Source organism: Parasteatoda tepidariorum, chromosome 5 (assembly GCF_982258835.1).
Source record: "Parasteatoda tepidariorum strain Cologne lab strain chromosome 5, Ptep-v5.0, whole genome shotgun sequence".
NCBI classification, from domain to species: domain Eukaryota; kingdom Metazoa; phylum Arthropoda; class Arachnida; order Araneae; family Theridiidae; genus Parasteatoda; species Parasteatoda tepidariorum.
In genome coordinates, this window is record NC_141759.1 from 90,024,207 (window position 1) to 90,043,769 (window position 19,563).

Consider the following 19,563-nt stretch of genomic DNA (forward strand, 5'->3'; position numbering starts at 1 on the left):
GTGTAACCACCACTAAAAATTGTTTTCCAAAGAAAGTTTATACGCATTAAAATTCCAGCTTCTAAGCCACTTAACCGGTTAACGCCCAGTGTCATATATTTAGGACAGTTCCTTTTTTCAAAGACATTCATTGCGGTGGGAAACTTTTTCAGTATTTTCATTTATCTGGGAGAATTAAAGGATTCTCAGATACCACAATGATTTAGTTATTTCTGATTAGATCTAGAATTCGAAGGAACAAGTACTTTTTGATCTATCAAAGACTTTTTGAATGCCTTAACAGTAGAAAAACCAATTAATTTCGATAATATATTATACCACTTTTTCCATAAAACCACTTTTTGTATCATTTCAATTTAAAAATTTGGGACAAAACGGGTTAACGACAAAGTGGTATATTCAAATAAGAAATATCTTTTAGCATTAACCTCAATTTACTACCATTACTAAAATTTTTCAAGGACTGTGGGGACCATGTATTCTATTAGTCATAATTTATATTAGTTCTATTTATATATTAGTCCTAATTTATATTAGCTCTATTTATATTAGTCTTACTACATATTAGTTCTATTTATATTAGTCCTAATTCTTATTATTTCTATTTATATTAGTCTTACTACATATTAGTTCAATTTATATCAGTCTTAATTCATATTAGTTCGATTATAACATTTATAATTCATGTTAGTTCTATTCATATTAGTCCTTATTCACAATAGTTCCATTTATACTATTCCTTATTCACATTAGTTCCATTTATATTATTCCTTATTCATATTAGTCTTTATTCATATTAGTCTTTATTCATATTAGTTCTATTTATTATTAGTCCTAATTTATAAATAAAAATCCCGTAAAATCAGAAGAGAATAAAATAACACAATCCTAGTTATTCCACTTTTAAATAAATCGATAACAAAATAGTTTGTCTACCATTTTTTTTCAAGATTATCACCAGTCATTACCTTGCTTGGATAAAGCGCATCGAATTATCTTTAAGACAGCTGTTCTCAAATGGTGTTCCGAGAATTAGAACTTTTCTTAGCCGGTAACTATTTTTCTTTTTTTAAACTTTTAAATATGTTTTGATCCAATCAATAATACATTGTTTATCTTATATTTCGGTTGCGTTTGTGAAATTATTTAAAGCAAAATGCTAATGAAAAAGAAATGGCAATATTTTTAAAAACATAATTTTCCTAATAACATTAAAAAGAATAAACCATGAAAAAGAACATGCATATAAAAAATTACTTTAATACGTACTATCACACTTTTCAAAACAAAATAAAATTACTAAATTCGTTAATAAATTGATATGTTTCCTTGATAACCATTTTCAACCTTTATAGTAGTTTTTTTAACTTCCATTTCAACATAATTCTGCTTATTTTATTATTTTTAGCCTATATTATACCAAAAAACAAATTCATAGCTAGACCAGATAGAGATCTAGAAATGCGAATTCAACTACCGGACATAAAACCTAATTTAAGCTTATTAATGATAAAGCGATGAAAAATACTATAATTAAATATTTTAAAAATAAAGTAGTATTTTATTGGTTAATACGAATACAGTTGTCTGTATACAAAACCATCGGGGTACTGAGGAACTTAATTTAGCCATTTGCTTCTCCCTCAATTAGAAATGGTTTTGCTTTATGGCTACCGGGGCCGGTAACCCCTGAAGACGTCGACTTCGGTGGTCATATTTTTATCTTTATTTCCTTCGTTTATAAGGTCGGAGTTCACCGAAACAAGGATGATTATTTAGGGCTCCATAGCTGGGAAAAAATTGAAAACCGGTGATCTAAGAAATAACAAGATAAAAAAAAACAGTGAGATGTAGTTATAGTAAAGTTCACTTCCTTAAATTAATATTAATAATCTTAAAAAATATGTAACCTGTTTCATTGAAATTTAAAGTTTTAGCCTTCAAAATTAACTTAACTATCACAATGTGGAGATTCTAATAAATTTTTTATTATTAGCCCTTCATCAGTTATTATTTAATAACTTTTTTAATAACTTAATTTATTGATAAAGAGTTAGTAAATTAAGTAAAAAAAAAAATTTAAGAAAGAAACCTTATGAGCTATCGTAAAAATGACTTATATATGTCACATCTAACTTCCTCTAAATTTTTGCCACCTCTTATTTGAATGGCGTCAAAAATTTGGATGTGGGTTGTTGGTTAATAAGAAAAACTTAACCCATTTGTATTTGTGTGTAGATACTACAGATAGATGGGTTAAAGTCAGTGCCGTAACTTCACCCCTCGGGGCTCTGGGGCAAAAATTTTTGGAGGGGGCCCTTTCAAAAACTTTCAGTACTCTATCTCTAACGTCATTTTAGCTATTTATGTATTATGTTTGCGAATATATTTATGAAAACAAGTTATTTGTTCGTATATAAATTGGATTACAAAACATTGTAAGTTTTCTACATGCTTCAAAATTTCAGCAAAATCGATTAATCCTGAGAAATTAAATTTTAAAAAAGTCGTTCTTATAAAGCTCAATTTCTCAGGAACTAATGCACTATTCAACCAATTACGCTCAAATTTGTATTTTCCATGTGGAATTAGATACTCTAAAATGATACGAAAAAAAAATTATATGGCTTACGATTCAAAAGTTTTCAGACTATTATTATCCCGAAGTGGAGTGATCGTTAAGACACGGTTCCCAGCAGATCACCGAAGTCAAGCATCCCTGGCTGCGGTCAGTGTGCCGGTGGTGACCACTTGGATCAGCCTGCGTAGGGACCGAGGGTGTGCGGTATTGGTCCTCGTTAAACTGGCCTACCATAAAGTGCTGGACTTCGCGTGCATGTCTCCGGGCTACCGAATCGGGGATGCCATCCCCTCTGCAGAGGATCAAACCTCAAGGGATGTTTCCCAGAACGTCGCCAATAGATTATTGTGCAGCACTAGTGCGACGTAAATGATCAACAACATCAGACTATTATTAAATAAAAAATAATAAATATTTACTAAAAGTTATTTTTTGCATGGAATTATTTTTAGATAAAAGAATTTTATAATCGTGTGCAAAAAGTTTTCGATTCCCTTAAAAAGCTCTCGATCTGTAGTGAAATACAAAAAAAATAATAAAATTAACATTTGGGGGTCCAAACTTTGGATATCTCACCCGACCCAACTATTGGGACCATATTTTCCAGATTACAGCTACCTCCTATATTACGGGGGTTAGAAAATCGAATTTGTTGAACAAAAGTTATGTTTATTCAGAGAAACTATGTTTTAGTGTCTGATTGCGTAACTTAAAATAAAATATCGTGCACTAATTAATTTGCATATTTGAAGTCATACCCTCGAATTATTAAGATGGAGTCTTAGAACGTGAAGATCCGATCATTAAATCAAAAGTTATTCAGGGTGGTACATTTTTGGTTCACTGTACGTAAAGGGTACCAATTTATGACATCTCACCGAGGAAATATGACTAGGGGAAAAAAAGCAAGGTGTTAAACATTAGGCACGGTGTTAAAAAAAGCAAACAAGTGTCAAAAGTAGAGAGAAGTGGATTCGAATTCAAAGGAAGGCACTGGCCCACCCTAGGCTGTCTAGCCAGATATGATGATGATGAAAAAAAAAAGCTATTCATGTTGTCTACTTTTGTCCCCCATGTCCACAGTAGCCTCCTTTTCCTCTAAATATAATGCTAATCATAAAATGCCAATTTTATAAACCTGTTGAATCCGGTTACTATATCGCAAGGAAGGTCTTTTCAAGACAAAACCATTATAAAAATGAAAATTATTTTTCAGTTTCAAATCTAAAAGTTTTTTGATCGCATTATGGAAACTGAAGGAAATTATAGACTTTTTTTTTTTCTATCGGCACATATACCACATTTAAAGAAATTCCTAATAGAAAAAAAATATACCGAATTTTTTCTCTATATACATCGATTAACAAAAACAAAGTTGCCTTACTCCAATATGGACAGGTTCCTAGAAAATCGTTCCTGAATATTTGGACTATGTATTAATGACGCCATGTAATCATATGTGACAAAATTATGACGAGGAGTAATAGTTTTTTTTATGAAAGAAAAATGAGAAAAAGTCAAAGCATATTTGCAAATTAAAAAAATTTTTTTTTTAATGGTTTGTCAATGCAGTGAATTTTAATTGCTGCGGATTTCTAAGCTGATGTTCATAGCATTTTTATAAAATTAAATGCGTTTTTATTAAGTTAAATATATTTTTTTTATATATAAAATAAAGATTGCATTTCATTTTTTAATGAAAACAAAGTTGTTAAAAACCCTAAGAATTCGAAGTTCCAATTAAAAAAATTTAAAGGTCTTAATAATTTAAAAAATATAAAATAAGAACAAAATCAATGCACACAATAAACAGCAAAGTTATCAATTAAAGTACTATACAAATTAAATTTTATATACGAACGCAAAAAAAAGCAATTGCTATGTTACCATTCTTATAAAAGAATTCTAACAGTATATAAATATAAAATTTAAATGTATTAAATGAGTTAATGCAATACTTACCACCTTATAAATAAATTTACATTTGGTTTTCCTGTTTTCCAAAGAAATTTTTTATTAAGAATGGGAATTATTGATATCACGATTTATGTTTGAAAAAAAGGAAGTTGCAAGTAATTTCAATAACTCTTAATTAAAGTTAAATTTTAATTTCAAAAATTGAATAAAATAAAAGATTACAGAAGATTTTTATCTGAATTAAAAATGGTTAATTTAAATGACGCAATTAACTGCGCTAAAAACTGGAATTTAACTGGAACCTTTTACGTTTGTCTCAGAAAAAATCTCTTGACAAAATGACCTAAATAAATGTCAGCAAGAGTCATCCCCTTGGTTTCCTTAAAAGCATCTGTTTTCCTAGAACATCTAGATTATTGCTAGTTTAAGACAACTTTAGGGACATAAAGATGGTACTGTAAATATATGACATTTTATAAAAGCACAAAAGAGCCCAGGGTCATAAATAAGATTAAGGCAATTTAAAGAAGCAAAAGGTCATTTTCCCATGGTGTAAAAGGAGATGGCTATTTTTTGAGGAGTCAAATAACTGTGGGTCAACTCTGCGGGTGGTATGAAGGTTTTAACACCTTCATTCCACCCACAGTCAAAAGATGCTTTAAAATATATCTATTGGTCTCAGTGTAGAATGCATTTTTCAGGATGCAAAACAGTGGTACTTATTTAGGTTTTCTAAACACTTGTTATGTTTTTTTATGATGTGCAGCTCTTCTCTTTTCGCAATTTAGTTTTAAATTTTTTTAATAAATTAGAAGTCGTAACATGTAGAAGAAATTGAAACAAAACCGAAGTACTTTTCTTGTGGGGAGGAATTTCTATTTCAATTTGGAAAATAGCTAGTAAATTGCAAAAAAAGGAGTTTCTTTTTCTAAAATTCTCAATTTTTTTTACTTTATTATAGCGAATGTCAAATTTTCAGAAGGGGTGGCTCACATTATCTGCCATCTCAATTAAATTTCAGAGGAAAATAAAGTTTTCGATTTGGAAAATAGCTTTAAAGTCGAAAATAAGAGTTAAATATAAATTTTACTGGACCTTATGTCTGAATTTCAGAAGAGGTGAAGTATATTCTTCACCCCCTCATTTTAATTTAAGAAGAAAATAAAATTTTCTTTTTGGAAAATAGCTTCAAAGTTTTTTTTTTTTTAAACAATTTTACTAGACTTTATTATTTCAAATGTCTAAATTTCAGGAGATACAAAACACATTTTAGCCCCCCTTACTTTATATCAGAAAAAATAAAGTTTTCTATCACCTTACCATGATTTAAGAGAAAATTGAGTTTTCTTTTTGGAAAACATCGTCGAAGTTATGAAGCAAAACAATTTTTTTCTTCTAAAATTTCCAGCTTTTCTTGATTTTATTCTATTAATGTCTAAATTTCAGAAGATGAGAAGCAAATCCAACCCCCTCTCACTTTTATTTCAGAAGAAAATAAAATTTTCTGTTTGGAAAATAGATTCAAAAATGACATTTTTTTCTGTTACCAATTTTTATTATTTTTGAGCACTTTGAAATTTCAGAAGGGGTGAAACACTATGTTCGCCCCCTCATTACTATTTCGGAAGAAAATAGAGTGAAAATTGGAAATAAAATATTTTTTTCCACTTTTACTTTACTTTTCGAAAAGTCAATAAACACATTAATCGCCCATAACAAAATAAAGTTTCCTTCTTTATGTATATCTTCCAAACTGAAGAAGAATAGCTTTTTTTTTCTTCTCTAAAATTACCTATTTTACTAGACTTCGTCTTGGCGAATTACTAAATATCAGAAGAGGCAAAGCACATAAATGTTAGAGGAATATATAAAGTTTTCTATTTAAAAAATAGCTTCAAAATTTTTTTTTTTTAAATTACGGATTTTACTTTATTTTCGTGAGTGTCTAAATTTCAGGAGGGGCGAAACGGATCGTTTGCCCATCACTTAAATTTTAGAGGGGCCCTCTGCCTCCCCCTGGTTGGCACGCCACTGGGTCTGACGCTAGAGTGTAGAAGAAACAACTAAAGTTAACCAGAAGTGTAATAAACAGAAAATGTTAACAATCAACTACACGCAGCTGTGGCCTTTCCTCTTCTCTACAAAGCGTGTTTGTTCTTTTGAGAAAGGGAAATAATTCGCGAAAAGGTGTTTTACAGTTTTTTACCCTTCCCTTTATGCTATAGTAGGTACGCAATTGCAAAAAAGAAAATGTTCATCAACTCAATCTTAACACAATTTCTTTCCTACATATATATAATTAGAGTACTTTATTTTGTAAAAACATGATGTGGTCTCTTCATATGGGGCCCCCTTAACCGTCGGGGCCCCGGGGCGGTGCCCCGACTGCCCCGGCGTAGTTACGGCCCCGGTTAAAGTTTTTCATAGGCTGCACATAGATACTGTACTAGTTGACGAAAATTGCACCAATTTATTATTATTTTAATGTTGCATAAATTTTGTCAGCTTTTTATATATATAAAAAAATATTAACTTAATTTATCTTTGCTATTTAAGATAAAACAGAATTTTTTTTAAAAAAAGTTTGTTTTTTATAAATTGCTACTTAACTTATCCTTTTTAATTTTTCAGTAGGTTAAATTAAGTGGTTTATTGGTTATTCATAAAACCAAATTTTAAACCTCGATATTACAACTCAATTGATTGCTTTTAATTTTTAAAATATAATTAATTATAAATTTTCAAAATATTATTAATTAATTATACTTAATAATTAGAAAACTATTCTACTGATCAGTGGTCAGTTATAGCATTTCTTAGCTCTTCAGGCCTGACATATTTTGAGGAAGAACAGTCGGGAATTTATTTTAAAGTGGTAGTTAAATTATGAAAAATATACATGATTTGAGGTATTCATTTCCGCCAAAAAAAAATCTTATAATTTATAATGACATGAAAACTTCATAACTGCTTTTATAAAGCTGTCTCGATTAAAAAACTGTTAATATTAATAATGAAAGGCATTTCTTTCGAAGCATTTCTCAAAATATAGCAAACGATACGAGGTTTATTTCTAAATGGAAGAAAATATATTTTAAGAAACTAACGTGAAATAAAATAATTTTCAGAATATTATGAAATATTTATAAAAATATTCTCGAAATATGATAAACCATACGAGGTTTATTTCTAAATGAAAAAATAAATATTTTAAGAGATAAACACTAAATAAAATAATTTTCAGAATATTATGAAATATTTATAAAAATATTCTCGAAATATGATAAACCATACGAGGTTTATTTTTAAATGGAAGATAAAATACTTTAAGAAACAAACGTGAAATAAAATAATTTTCTGAATATTATAAAATATTTTATAAAAATATTCTTGTAATATGATAAACCATAGGAAGTTTTTTTCTAAAAAGAAGAAAAAATATTTTAAAAAACAAACAAAAAATAAAATAATTTTCAGAATATTATAAAATATTCATAATGATTCTATATCTATAAAAAAATAATAATAAATTGCACATAGTATGCTTTTTGAGGAGAAAATGGTGACTGGCAGACAATTTTTTTATCGCCATTTGTTACATTTAGTCACCCTGGGGCTGATAGTGACCGTTAATTTTGCCCTATAATAAATTTTAATTGAAATAAATTAAAAACAATCATTAAATAATTCTGAAATAACATGCCTGTAAATGTAATAACGATAACAAGTACGAAAAAGGAGCTCAAATTATACCTGACTTACTGATAATAATGTAGACTACTAATTTTTAATATTAAAATTTAGTTTTCTTAATCAGAAATTATTTTTTTATCATATGACATAATTGTGAACCATTTTAAAACCAGTGAGTATTATGTATTAGCAGTATTAAACAAAATTTGAATATTTAGTATACAATTAAGACAAAAAATGCATAAAAATAAGTAATGTAACAACGATATACATTACATACGTAATAGTGTTACTTTATGAAATAAAATTATATAAATCAAGCTTATTTCGAAATGCCTACTTTACGATATAGAAAATAAGTATTTTAGTACTAGTCAGTTTACCTTTTCAATTCCTTAGTAATTGTGTAATAACGTTTAGAAAATTTTCAAGTTTCATTGTTAGCGAAAAATAATGTACCGGATGGCTTGCTAAAACCATTAGCTGTCATTAACCCTTAAATCGTAAAATTTTGATCCGTACGTTAATAATTCAAATACGTTTTATTCTAATCTCCGTAAGTATCAAATTTCATAATTTTGATCTTGCAATCCAGTAACACAACTTGGTAGATTATTATAGTTGCATAGTAACAAGCCCTCTTTATTTTCAAATAATAAACATAATACTATTTACAATATTATTTAAGAGAAACCCAGGTAATACTCATAAAGTATTCATATATGTTGGTAAACATTTGTTTTCAAGTGAATTAAGATTTAACGCTAATCATAAAAAAACATTTTATTATTCATTTAAATACTCGTAGAATGAAAGATTCTTCCGTAATTTATTAATTATATTTTTAAAACTTACATTGTTTATAGAAGTAAAATTTGTTTAGAATAAAATGACTGCTCACATAGCTTTCAATGTGGTTAAATCGTGATGCCAAATCCAAATATATTATTCTGCACGGATGTTGATGCGGGTAAATATTTATGTCAATCATAATTCATAAATAATCTTTTGATATTATTAATGAAAAAAATAATGCTCTTAAATTAAGATTTTCCTTTCAATTTTTCAAAAAATCTTATGCTATTTAACTACTTATTAACACGGAAAATGACACCATGTCCAAAACCACATGCAACGGTACAAGAAGTGACCTTGTTCTTTCTTCTTTGTGTAGCCGTTCTTGGTGAAGAATGTGACTAGCTAGTTGGCGATCGGCAATATTTGGTTATCATTTTACAAAACTTACTCGTTAAGTAGCCATTATCATCTCAACTTGGAATATCTTTGTGTTTTCTGCATCTTTTTGGCCTTTTTTCGAATTTGCTTCCATATTTTGAATCGTTTATGATGTCACAAAGGAAGCTTTGCTTATATCGAATGTCCATAAGCTAAGCCTAAATTTCTGTAGGCAGTTCAGCATCTTATTGTGTTAAGTGTATTTTGTTATGCTTTGCTATTTTGGAAACAAATTCATTGCTGGTTGAGTTGCTGTGGCTTATTGCAGTTATAAAACTATCTGGAAATAATATCTTTTATGAAATAACACGTGTTGTACGCGCATTCGCTTCGTTACATGCGCGCCAGAATACAATTGGATACTCGTGTGGGCAACCTTGTGTGGCCTTCAGCCTTCATTTTGCAACGTACAAGTGCAACCTTAACTTAATGTGAATGTAATTAATATATGGTATGTTTTTAAATAAAGTAAATTATGTTCTTTGTTTAATCTGTCAAGTGCAGTTAAAATTGATTTGATTCCATAATTCCAATCTGCTATCGTTGTTATTAGTAATTCGTTTTAGTGCCACAAAATTTAACCTCTTCAGAATGCGTGGCTTCATAACGTTATTAATTGCTAGTAGTTAAAATTATTTGAAGTTTTAATTAATTAGCTTGATTAAATATTAATTGTGATCGCAATCTGTCAATTGAACGTGATCGCTTTGTTAGCTTTCTATTTTATCTAATTAATTAAAAATATTTTTAACATTTTTCTAATTATTAAGACAAAGAATGTATTTTTTGTTCTTAGAAGATTGTTTTCACTAGTTTTCCAGTCAAATTGTAAAGGGCTTTGTCTAACATATGATTCTAAACAGAACACTTTAGAATGAGGTTGAAAGTTATTTTTACTTATTTACTTTACCAACTCATTTATTAATTGAATGAATAGTAAAATAACCTTACTCAAAATTTTACATATTAACCTATTTATGGATTTAAAACTAATTTTGCCATTCTGAAACTTAGTTCATCCACACTCTTTAGATACAGAATTATTACTACAATTACAGTATTGAAATCTAATTGTAGTGAAAATTATCCATTAGGGATCAATTAACTTCTGAAGCATAAATTTATTATTTTTCTCTAACACATCTTGCTTTATAATGTAAAATGTATTTTCTTTCTTAAAGTTAAGAATACAGAAATTAGAATGCAACTTTTTGTGGCATTTAGCTTATAGAACTTTTCTAAACTTTTTATTGCATTTAACTTAATTAAAAAAAATCATTAAATATCTTTCAATTTTTAGCAAATTGTTTAGATTTATGTAATCAGCTGATTTGAAAAGAAAAATAACTTAAAATCTATTATTGATATAGCAAGGTTATAAGAACAAAATCTAAATAAACTAACAATAGCAGTTTAAATTCACTTAGGTTTGAGTCAAAAGTTATTTTTATTTATACGAATTGAGCAAGCTCTAGCTGTTTAAACTCAATTGGTATCTGTAAAATGAAAAGCTTGAGATAATTTTTAAATAAAAGGAAATAATTTAGATTGTTGCTAATATAAAAGCTAATTTAGAGCTAACATAGTTTTAGTACAATTCAGTTTAGGTTACCTCACAGTGGAATTTTTGATTTATACATTCTGTAAATTATATTAGGACCTCAATTACAGTATTTCTTATTAAGAATTTTCTCTCCATATGTTATAATGTCTTAGCACAGAAGTTAATGTAAAATGCATTTTCTTAAGCTTGACTAAGTAAACTTTTCATCTTAGTGCTATATGTATCTTCATATTTAATGTTTTTGTTTTCAGTAAGAAAATTTTTGTTTTATTAAAAAAAAAAATCACACTTGTGAAATACCTATGATTTTTTAGTAAATATTTGTAATCAGATTAATACTCTTAAGTTCACAAAGATTTCTTGCCTTAATTAAAAAAAAAATTAAGGAAAAATGATTAATATTAAAATTTTTTATTAAACCATTGTTTTATTGTTAAAATGAATATTTCTTAATGCTTTGTTTCATTTGCATTTTAGAATATCAGGGTTCTTGACTATTTCATGCTAAATCTGAATAGGAGTTAAAGGTAAGAAAAAAATTTGATGTTTGAATTTTTTCATGTTATGTCTGTTAAACTAGAAAAAATTATTATGGAAAAGTTGTTAGCCAAATTGAACATTGACTGCTAAAAAGTTATAGTTTATTGGCCCTTTTTTTTGTTTTATTTATTAAAGATAAATATACTATTACTTCTGTGTGCAAAATGGAGAAAATTAAATATTTCTTTTGTAAAATTTCTTAAAACAAGTAACGAAAATAAATAATAAAAAATTACTCAGGGTATAGAGGTGGGTAAAATAATAGAGATATTATACAAATATTCTTTCTTAGTTATAAATGTTTTTTTTTTCCTATAAAATTATTAAACCTGCATTAAATTTTGTCAAATTCAATGACACGAATCAAGTGCTAAGCACAATTTTTATGATAAAACACGCTGTACAATAAAATGGCCGTTCATAATTGTCACTTTTTTTTCTTGTCTATAAGTTTGATCTTCATATCATTTGTCACATTTTATTGCATAAAGACATTCCCTACTAGTAATAAGATACTTGTTATAGATCACCCATCAAATTTTTTTTGAACTCTTAATTATGTGTTTCAATGTCACTAGTTAGAATAACTATCATATGGCTTATTTTGATTAAAAAAAATCAATACATAAATATTTAATCTGCTAATTTTGAATGCTGTTATTTTAACCAAAATGTGTGTTTTCAAACATCTCGTTATCATGCCCATCTCTTTCCTTTCAATTTCATCAATTCCTTCTAATGTCTGACATCATGGAGTTTTGGTCTGTCTATAAATGATGTCTTCCTTTTTTTCAATATTTTTGTCCGAGCCGTGGTGTTTCAAGGGTTAGAGTGCACGCTCTACATTTGTGAATGGTCCCTAAGTAAAAATTTTACTTAGTTTTACCTTACCTGTTTCTAATTAATACGTTATTTGATATTACTATAAAAAATAGATGCAAAAAATTAAAATAAATATATGTTTTGCTATCATGAGAACTCCAAACACAATGTTTGTATACTGGATATAACTGTGGATACGAGTACAAGTCATTTTGAATAGGTATGTGAGGTTAGTGTTAGTCCATAAATTATATCCTTTTTTTTCTCAATATTTTTGACCTAAAGGCCAAGATAGCCTGGTTGGTAGGGCACTGGGCCCATGTCCAAGAGTTTGTGGATTCGATCCCACACAGGCCGAAGACTCCCCTTGTAGTAAATGGTGACTGATGCACGTTAAATCTGTCATTGCAAAGTCCTCCATGTTCCTATAACATATCAAAACCTCTGGGGGTACTGATCCAGAAGTTTCCTTGTCTTCTGAATTAATTCAAAATTACAAGGCTACGGAGTTGAACATTAGTAGTCGTAAACCCGAAATTGGGTCGGCTTTTCAACAACGGATATATATAAAATATTTTTGACCGGGCCAGGGTGGCTCAGGGTTTAGAGTGCTTGCCTCCCAATGAGGGGAAGCTGGTTTGAATGCCAGCAATGGCTCATCGATACAAGTTCTGCACCCAGCTCGCATTGACCACAATCACGTAAAATATCCCCAGTGGTAGATGGATCATGGGTTAGAGCTCCTTTGTCGTCAGGCTAACAGTGGGAGGTTTTTGCTGTTTTCCTCACCATGTAATGCAAATGCAGGTTAGTTCCATAAAAGTCCTCTACGAAAGCAAATTTCACCCAATACTTGATCCAGGAGTTGCCTTGTCTTCTGGATTGAGTTAAAAATTAGAGGGCTATGGAGTTTAACTTAAGTAGTAACTCAAAACTTAAACTCAAAATTTGGGTCGGCTGTTCAACGACGGTTCTATAAATAAGATATTTTTGACCATGCCTCCTCTGTGTCACAAAGTATTTCTGACTTTTCTTGTCATGTGTCACACTAAATTATATAAATGTAAACTTGCAGTTCTGATGGGATTAATAGTTCATGCTTCAAATTTTATTTTTAAAATTTAATTATGTGTTTTAATACAATCATAGTGAACATAATAATGAAGATCATACATGTACTCTTTTGATTTAAAAAAAATAATTAGGAAAATTAGTAATATAAAAATATTTAATTTGCTGGCTTTTAATGTATTTTTTCTAACCAAAATATGTGTTGTCTCACTTGTTACCCTTTCCCATACATTGTTTCAAACTGTCCTAAAATGTTAAACCCCTTCAAATCCTGACATCATTTGCAGACGGCCCCTTAGTCGTTTTGCATAAGTTAGGTGATTTGTGAGTGATTTGCCTTCATTTGCAATTTTAATGCTACTTACCAATACTAGCAAACCTTCTTGGTGAAACTAAGCGAATTTAAGATAGAGGGTGAGTTACTTATTCTTCGAGGGGGGAAGGCATCTGTGGCCAAGAATAAGACTTAGCCACATACACGCTGCAGCCGTTTATTGGGCAAGTTTGTTAATTTATTCATCCACAGATCGTAATTTTTACCTGAACCAGAGAACGATTTATCTCCAATTCAGTAACCCGTATTGATTTGTTATGGGAACATGGAGGTCTTTGTGATCTGACAGATTTAACATACTCCAGTCACCATTTACTACACGGGGAGAGTATGGCCTGCGGGGATCGATCTTATGACCTCTTCGACACAATTTTTAAGAATGCATAATCTGCAGTCCACAAGCCAAAACCTGTTATCAATTTGGCTTCTGAATTGTCTAAAATATTGTCTATTTTTTTTATCTGCTACACTCTGTTACTAATCTAATACTGTATCTGCAACAAATTTTGTTTCCTGAATAATAATGTTTTTTTTTCTTCATGTATTTATTGAGATTTTTTTTTTCATAACCTTGTAAAAAAATCTGATACATTTATTTTTTTATGTCTATTTATTCTAATTTCCATTATCTGATCTCCAGTAATGAAAAATTAGTTAAACGTGTATTAGTCATTAATATTTCTTTCAAATAGAATCAAAATACATTCTTCATTTCTATGATTGTAGTTAAATAATTGATGTTAATCCACAATATATTTTTTGGTATTTATGCTATATTTTTTGGTGTTTATGCACCCATATTGAAAAATGGTTTAGCATCTCTGGAATGTTGATTAATTTTGATAACAAAATTGTTTATTTAATAAAGAGCTTTTCGAGATTGTGGCTAAATAATTGCTGTTAATCTTCAATATGGTATTTTGTCTCTTTATCCTGTTGTTGCTTATGCTTACTGTCTGACGAAGTCAGACAAGACCCGCGAGTTCGTTGACTGAAAGGAACTAGAAGACTAGGAGAGGATTGCTAAAGAGACCCTCCTTAGAGAGTCCCATGCAATCCGAGAGGTGCTCAGAAGAAGCCTGATGAATTTGGCACTTGGTGCAGGTGACGAAGGTCTCCTTATCCTAAAATGGTTTATCATCAGTGCACGTTTGATTGCATTCTTTTGTTATTCAGTAAAGTTGGAATTTCATTTGGAAAATTAAGAATTTTTCCCACCACCCAAAAATATCTTGTTACACCCCTAAAGACACTCAACCTCTGATCTATATATTGTTAGTATAACTTAAGATACTTGGATCATGTAGATCTGCAAGAGGTCCGGTCTGTAAAATCTATTTATAAATTCAGTTTTATAAACAATGCATTTTGTAGATTGTACAGGGTTCCCACAGGTCAGGGAGAACAGGGAAAACCTGGAATTGTCAGGGAATTTTATTTCAAGTCTAAAAATCAGGGAAAGCTGCAATTTTTTTTTACAAAAACCTGGAATGTTCCTATATTATACCTGGAAAATAACCAGCCTTAAAATTGTCCGTAACAGTAATCAGTCATTGAGATTCTAGTTAAATAATTCTAACATCAATTACAATTATTTGTTGTAAAAATTTCATGATCTAGTCCAACTGAAATTCAATGGTATTTTTTTACACACAAAAACTATTTCACATTACAAGTGTAAAAATCAAAGTTTTCTGGTGAAAATATGGTCTTGATTTTTATTGAAATTTATCTGGTATATCTGGGAAAGTCAGATTTTTTTTTTCTTTCTGAAATTGAGTGGGAACCCTGATTGTATATATGGGATATTTTTTCATTCTTGCATTGTTAGGTAAAGAATTTTTTTCTATCATAAAAAAAAATAAAAAATGGGTTTTCTCTCGGGTTAGGTGGTACACTGGCAACCTAGAGTCGAAATAACTTAATGTATAAAAGTTATACTAGGCTTTGAAGCCTTGGGTAAAATTTTAGAAACCTTATAAGTTTCTGAAGTTTAAAATTAGTTTTTAAATCTTTAGGGAACTATATATTAAGGGATCATTCCTGTTGCTGCAATTTTACCGGTCAAGTCAATAATTTGAATCTTGCAATGCCATCTAAAAGAAATATTATTGAAAGACTGCTTGGTTGAACGATATTTTTAATATAATTGATACTTAAAAATAACTACAATTCTGTAATAATGAAGAAAGTTTATGCTATTTATTCCAATGATTTTTGTACTTTCAAAATATTCTTTATGGCCATTTGTTTTTGTGGCCTTGAGCTCATAAAACCATTTAATTCTATATCAGTACATTTGATCTTCAATACATACAGCAAATCCTAATTATTTTTTTCATAATTTTTAAGTTATTTTAATCAAAGTCTCTGCCAATATCCTACTACTAAACTGTAAAAATGTGTTTTGCAGTGTATGTCTGTTATTATAATCTATTGCTTCAGTAATTCAAAGAATTTTTTTTCCCTAGAGATTTAGTACTAATTCTGCCACTAACTTTGTTTTAACTTTTTCTTCACCTATGCAGTAAAAATGTTAGTAGAAGAAATTTCTAAGGTTGTTTGAAACAATAAATTAGTGGAGATTTTCATAAATTAAAAAAAGTGGGTCAATAGTTTTTGTGTTAACTTCATGGTTTTTTCTAGTTAGATTCTATTTTTAATATTGAATTAATATTAATATTGAATTTTTAATATTTTAATATTGAAATTACCTCTAATTGTGTTTTAGTTATTGTTCCACTAGGATGATTTGTACTTACTTGATTTTCCATATAAAGAGGCTTGAGTACTGAAACTTTTCGAGTAAAGATTTGATAGTGCTTGGTTAATTTATCTCCATATTGTCCATAGGCCAACCCTTTGTCTTTTAGTTGATGTTATGCTATGAGAGGTTCTATTATTACCACCTGAGACCAATCAGGTGGACACCTAATAGTACAATACACCACATTCCAATGAAATGACATGAGATTAAGAGAATAATGATAGTTAAAACCAGAGTAATCTATAAATGCTTTCACTTTTAATTAGCTAGAATTTGGTAATTTTTTTTTATTCGGTTAAAGACTGAACCCATTCTGGACAATACACGATATTATCTGATCAGTGACCCTTAACCTTAAAAAAAACCCATCTCTGTTAAGAATAGATCTTAAATTAAAACAGGGGTTCCATACTCTATGCCGGTGAGGGTGAGCATTATAACACTTACTGGCTGTTTAACGTGTGTTTATGCCTCTGTTTTTCAGGCTGAGGTCTATGCTATTATCTTGTGCCTCAAGATATGCTTAGACAGAGGATATCAAAATATGCCTATCCACATCTATTCTGACAGTCAGGCTGCTCTCCTATCACTATCAAGGTGTAAATTCACCTCTTTACTAGTGTGGTAGTGCTTCTTGGTCCTTTGTGACCTCTCTACTGGTAACAAGGTATACTAAATTGGGTACCTGGACGTATGGGTATTCTTGGAAATGAGCTAGCTGGTGAAGCAGCACAGGCTGGCTCTAGTTTGATTTTCTGGGGTCCTGAACCTGCCTCGGTAATTTTTCCCACATCATTCAGGGAATCTATATTCAAGCTCTATGGCAAAATTGCCCATGAGCAATGGTGCAACAATGGTCAGAGACAAGCTGAATCGCGACTGTCGTAGTGTACGTCAAAAAGAGCTTCTTAAGCTAAGCATGAACAGTTTGAGGAAGATCAATGGTCTCTCACTGGACACTGCATCCTCAGGAGACACCTATACATTATAGATATTGAATCTAATCCTCTTTGTAGAAGTTGTTATCTTGAAGATGAGACTTCATGACATATACTTTGTGATTGTGAGGTCTATTCTGCTGAAAGATTTGAGCATTTAGGGCAACACTGCATTAAGACCTGGGAACTGTAAGATGTTCGTGTTAGGTGCTTGCTGAATTTCTTTTCAGCCATATGGCTTTCTTGTTAATCATGATTTAGGTTTTGGGTACAATAGACCTCTGGTCGATGTGCCCATCTAAGTAAGGTATCTGGTAATATACTACATATCAGGAACCTGTAAATACTTTAATTACTAGAATATTTATGTTCTAACAAAGCTATGTTTGGCTTTATCAATTTAACTTCAGGCTTTATCTAGGATTGGTTAAACCTAGCTTTAGCAGGCTTTAACTGACAAGGATTGGTGATTCCACTTTTATCAGTTAAACTTTGATGTAATCTTGCTTTTTAAGTAAAACACATATTTATTAGAAGTAAATACTTCTTTTTTAGCTGGGTAAAAACTAAAGATACCTTTTTGTGAGAATTTAAGTGTGATTTCGAAAAACTTTGTATTTAAGAGACTAGTAAGTTTATTGAAATCATGTTGTAACAAATTTATTTTTACTTTATTCTGTAGATTTGGACTAAATTTAAAATTAAAAAAAAACTATCTAACTAAATGATGGTTCTTTTGTCAGCCAATCTGTTTACTTTTGGCCCACCAACTTTTTGAATTTTCACTAGATTTGTTTAAAAATTTAACTGAGTATTAGTTTCCGATACATATAGGATTTCTTTTTTGCACTAGTTACATATTCTCTCTTTTCTTACTCTTCACTCCGTGGGAAGCACAGGGCCTTTGTCCTGACTCCCCATCTTATTCTCTTGGTGGCAAAGCACTTTATTGCTCTCCATGTTATTATATTGTCTTTAATTCATTCATAATAGTGTGTGCCATGTCATTTTAGGTCTACCCCTCTTTTGTTTATTTTGGGTGTCCAGTCTAGCGCTTGTTTTACTTTGAATTTTTCATGTTTTCCGATAGTGAGTACTATCCATTGCCATTTGAATTTTCTGATTTCTAATTCTTCTAGTTTTTGCTTACTGATTTTGAATAATTCAGTGTTTGGTATTTTTTTAAACCATTTTATATTAGGAATTCTTTTACATATTGGCAGCATTAATAACATATAACAGTGATTCTTTAGCATCGAAAGTTACAATGAGATTGATAAATTTTCTTTTTCTTATGATTTTACCTATGTCTTACTACTCAAAGTGAAGTAGCTTGCAAGCTTTTATTTCTATTTTTTTTTGCCTACATTATTTTTAGATCAGTATTGTAAAATGAAAAATTATTAAATATATTTTTAACATATTTTTAAAGTAATTTTAGCACTATAAAATAAAGTTGTAATGTATAGTTTTAAGTGTACTTACAAATGTGCAAAATGTACAGTAAAGTTTAACAAACCAGATATAAGAATGTTGGTTGCAAATCCTTGCTGTAAATTACATTAAAAAATACTTTACCTACCTCTTACAATACCAGTCTTCTAAACATTTGAATGATTAAAAAAAAAAAAAAAACTATTGCACCAAAATATTAAAAAAAGGCAGCTTCAAATTGTTCTTGAATTCCAGCCACAAAATCACATGTATGTGATTGTCCTGTAAAACTGAAAAAGCTTGCAATTCAACATCCCCATGTGGTAGTGTTTACGATAGACTTGATTGTCCTGATTTTCTTCATGTTAATTTTGTCACAGGATAGAACATTTAATAGGTTGTGTCTTAATGATCTTCTTAAATTTGTGCATTACACTTTTTTTTCTATGAATGTTTTTAACACAATAAAAATTACCATGCATCCTTTTTAACTTTCATAACTAGAACCTACACTTATAGTTAGGACAAAAAAGCAACTCCAATTATTGCTGCATTGAGTTTTTCAGTAATTCCAACAGATATCTATTAAGTTGCTATGCAAATGTTCCTGCCATTTTTTTTTATCTAGTTTTTTTTATGTGTGATATTGCCAAATATGTTAATTAC

General features: G+C 29.6%; 1 protein-coding gene across 6 annotated transcripts in view; it reads left to right on the top strand.

Moving 5' to 3' along the window:
• The first annotated feature begins 987 nt into the window (after positions 1-987).
• The window catches only part of LOC107439903 (uncharacterized), a 74,995-nt gene continuing 56,419 nt past the window's right edge, over positions 988-19,563 (top strand). The window contains exons 1-2 of one of the 6 annotated variants that reach the window (XM_087164489.1): positions 988-1,051; positions 11,469-11,518. The gene's annotated coding sequence lies outside the window, so the exon portion shown is untranslated. Of the gene's footprint in view, positions 1,052-9,265; positions 9,879-10,181; positions 10,307-11,468; positions 11,519-19,563 lie in introns of those variants that run through there. The other 5 variants (XM_087164490.1, XM_087164487.1, XM_087164492.1 and 2 more) reach the window with 5 other exon arrangements.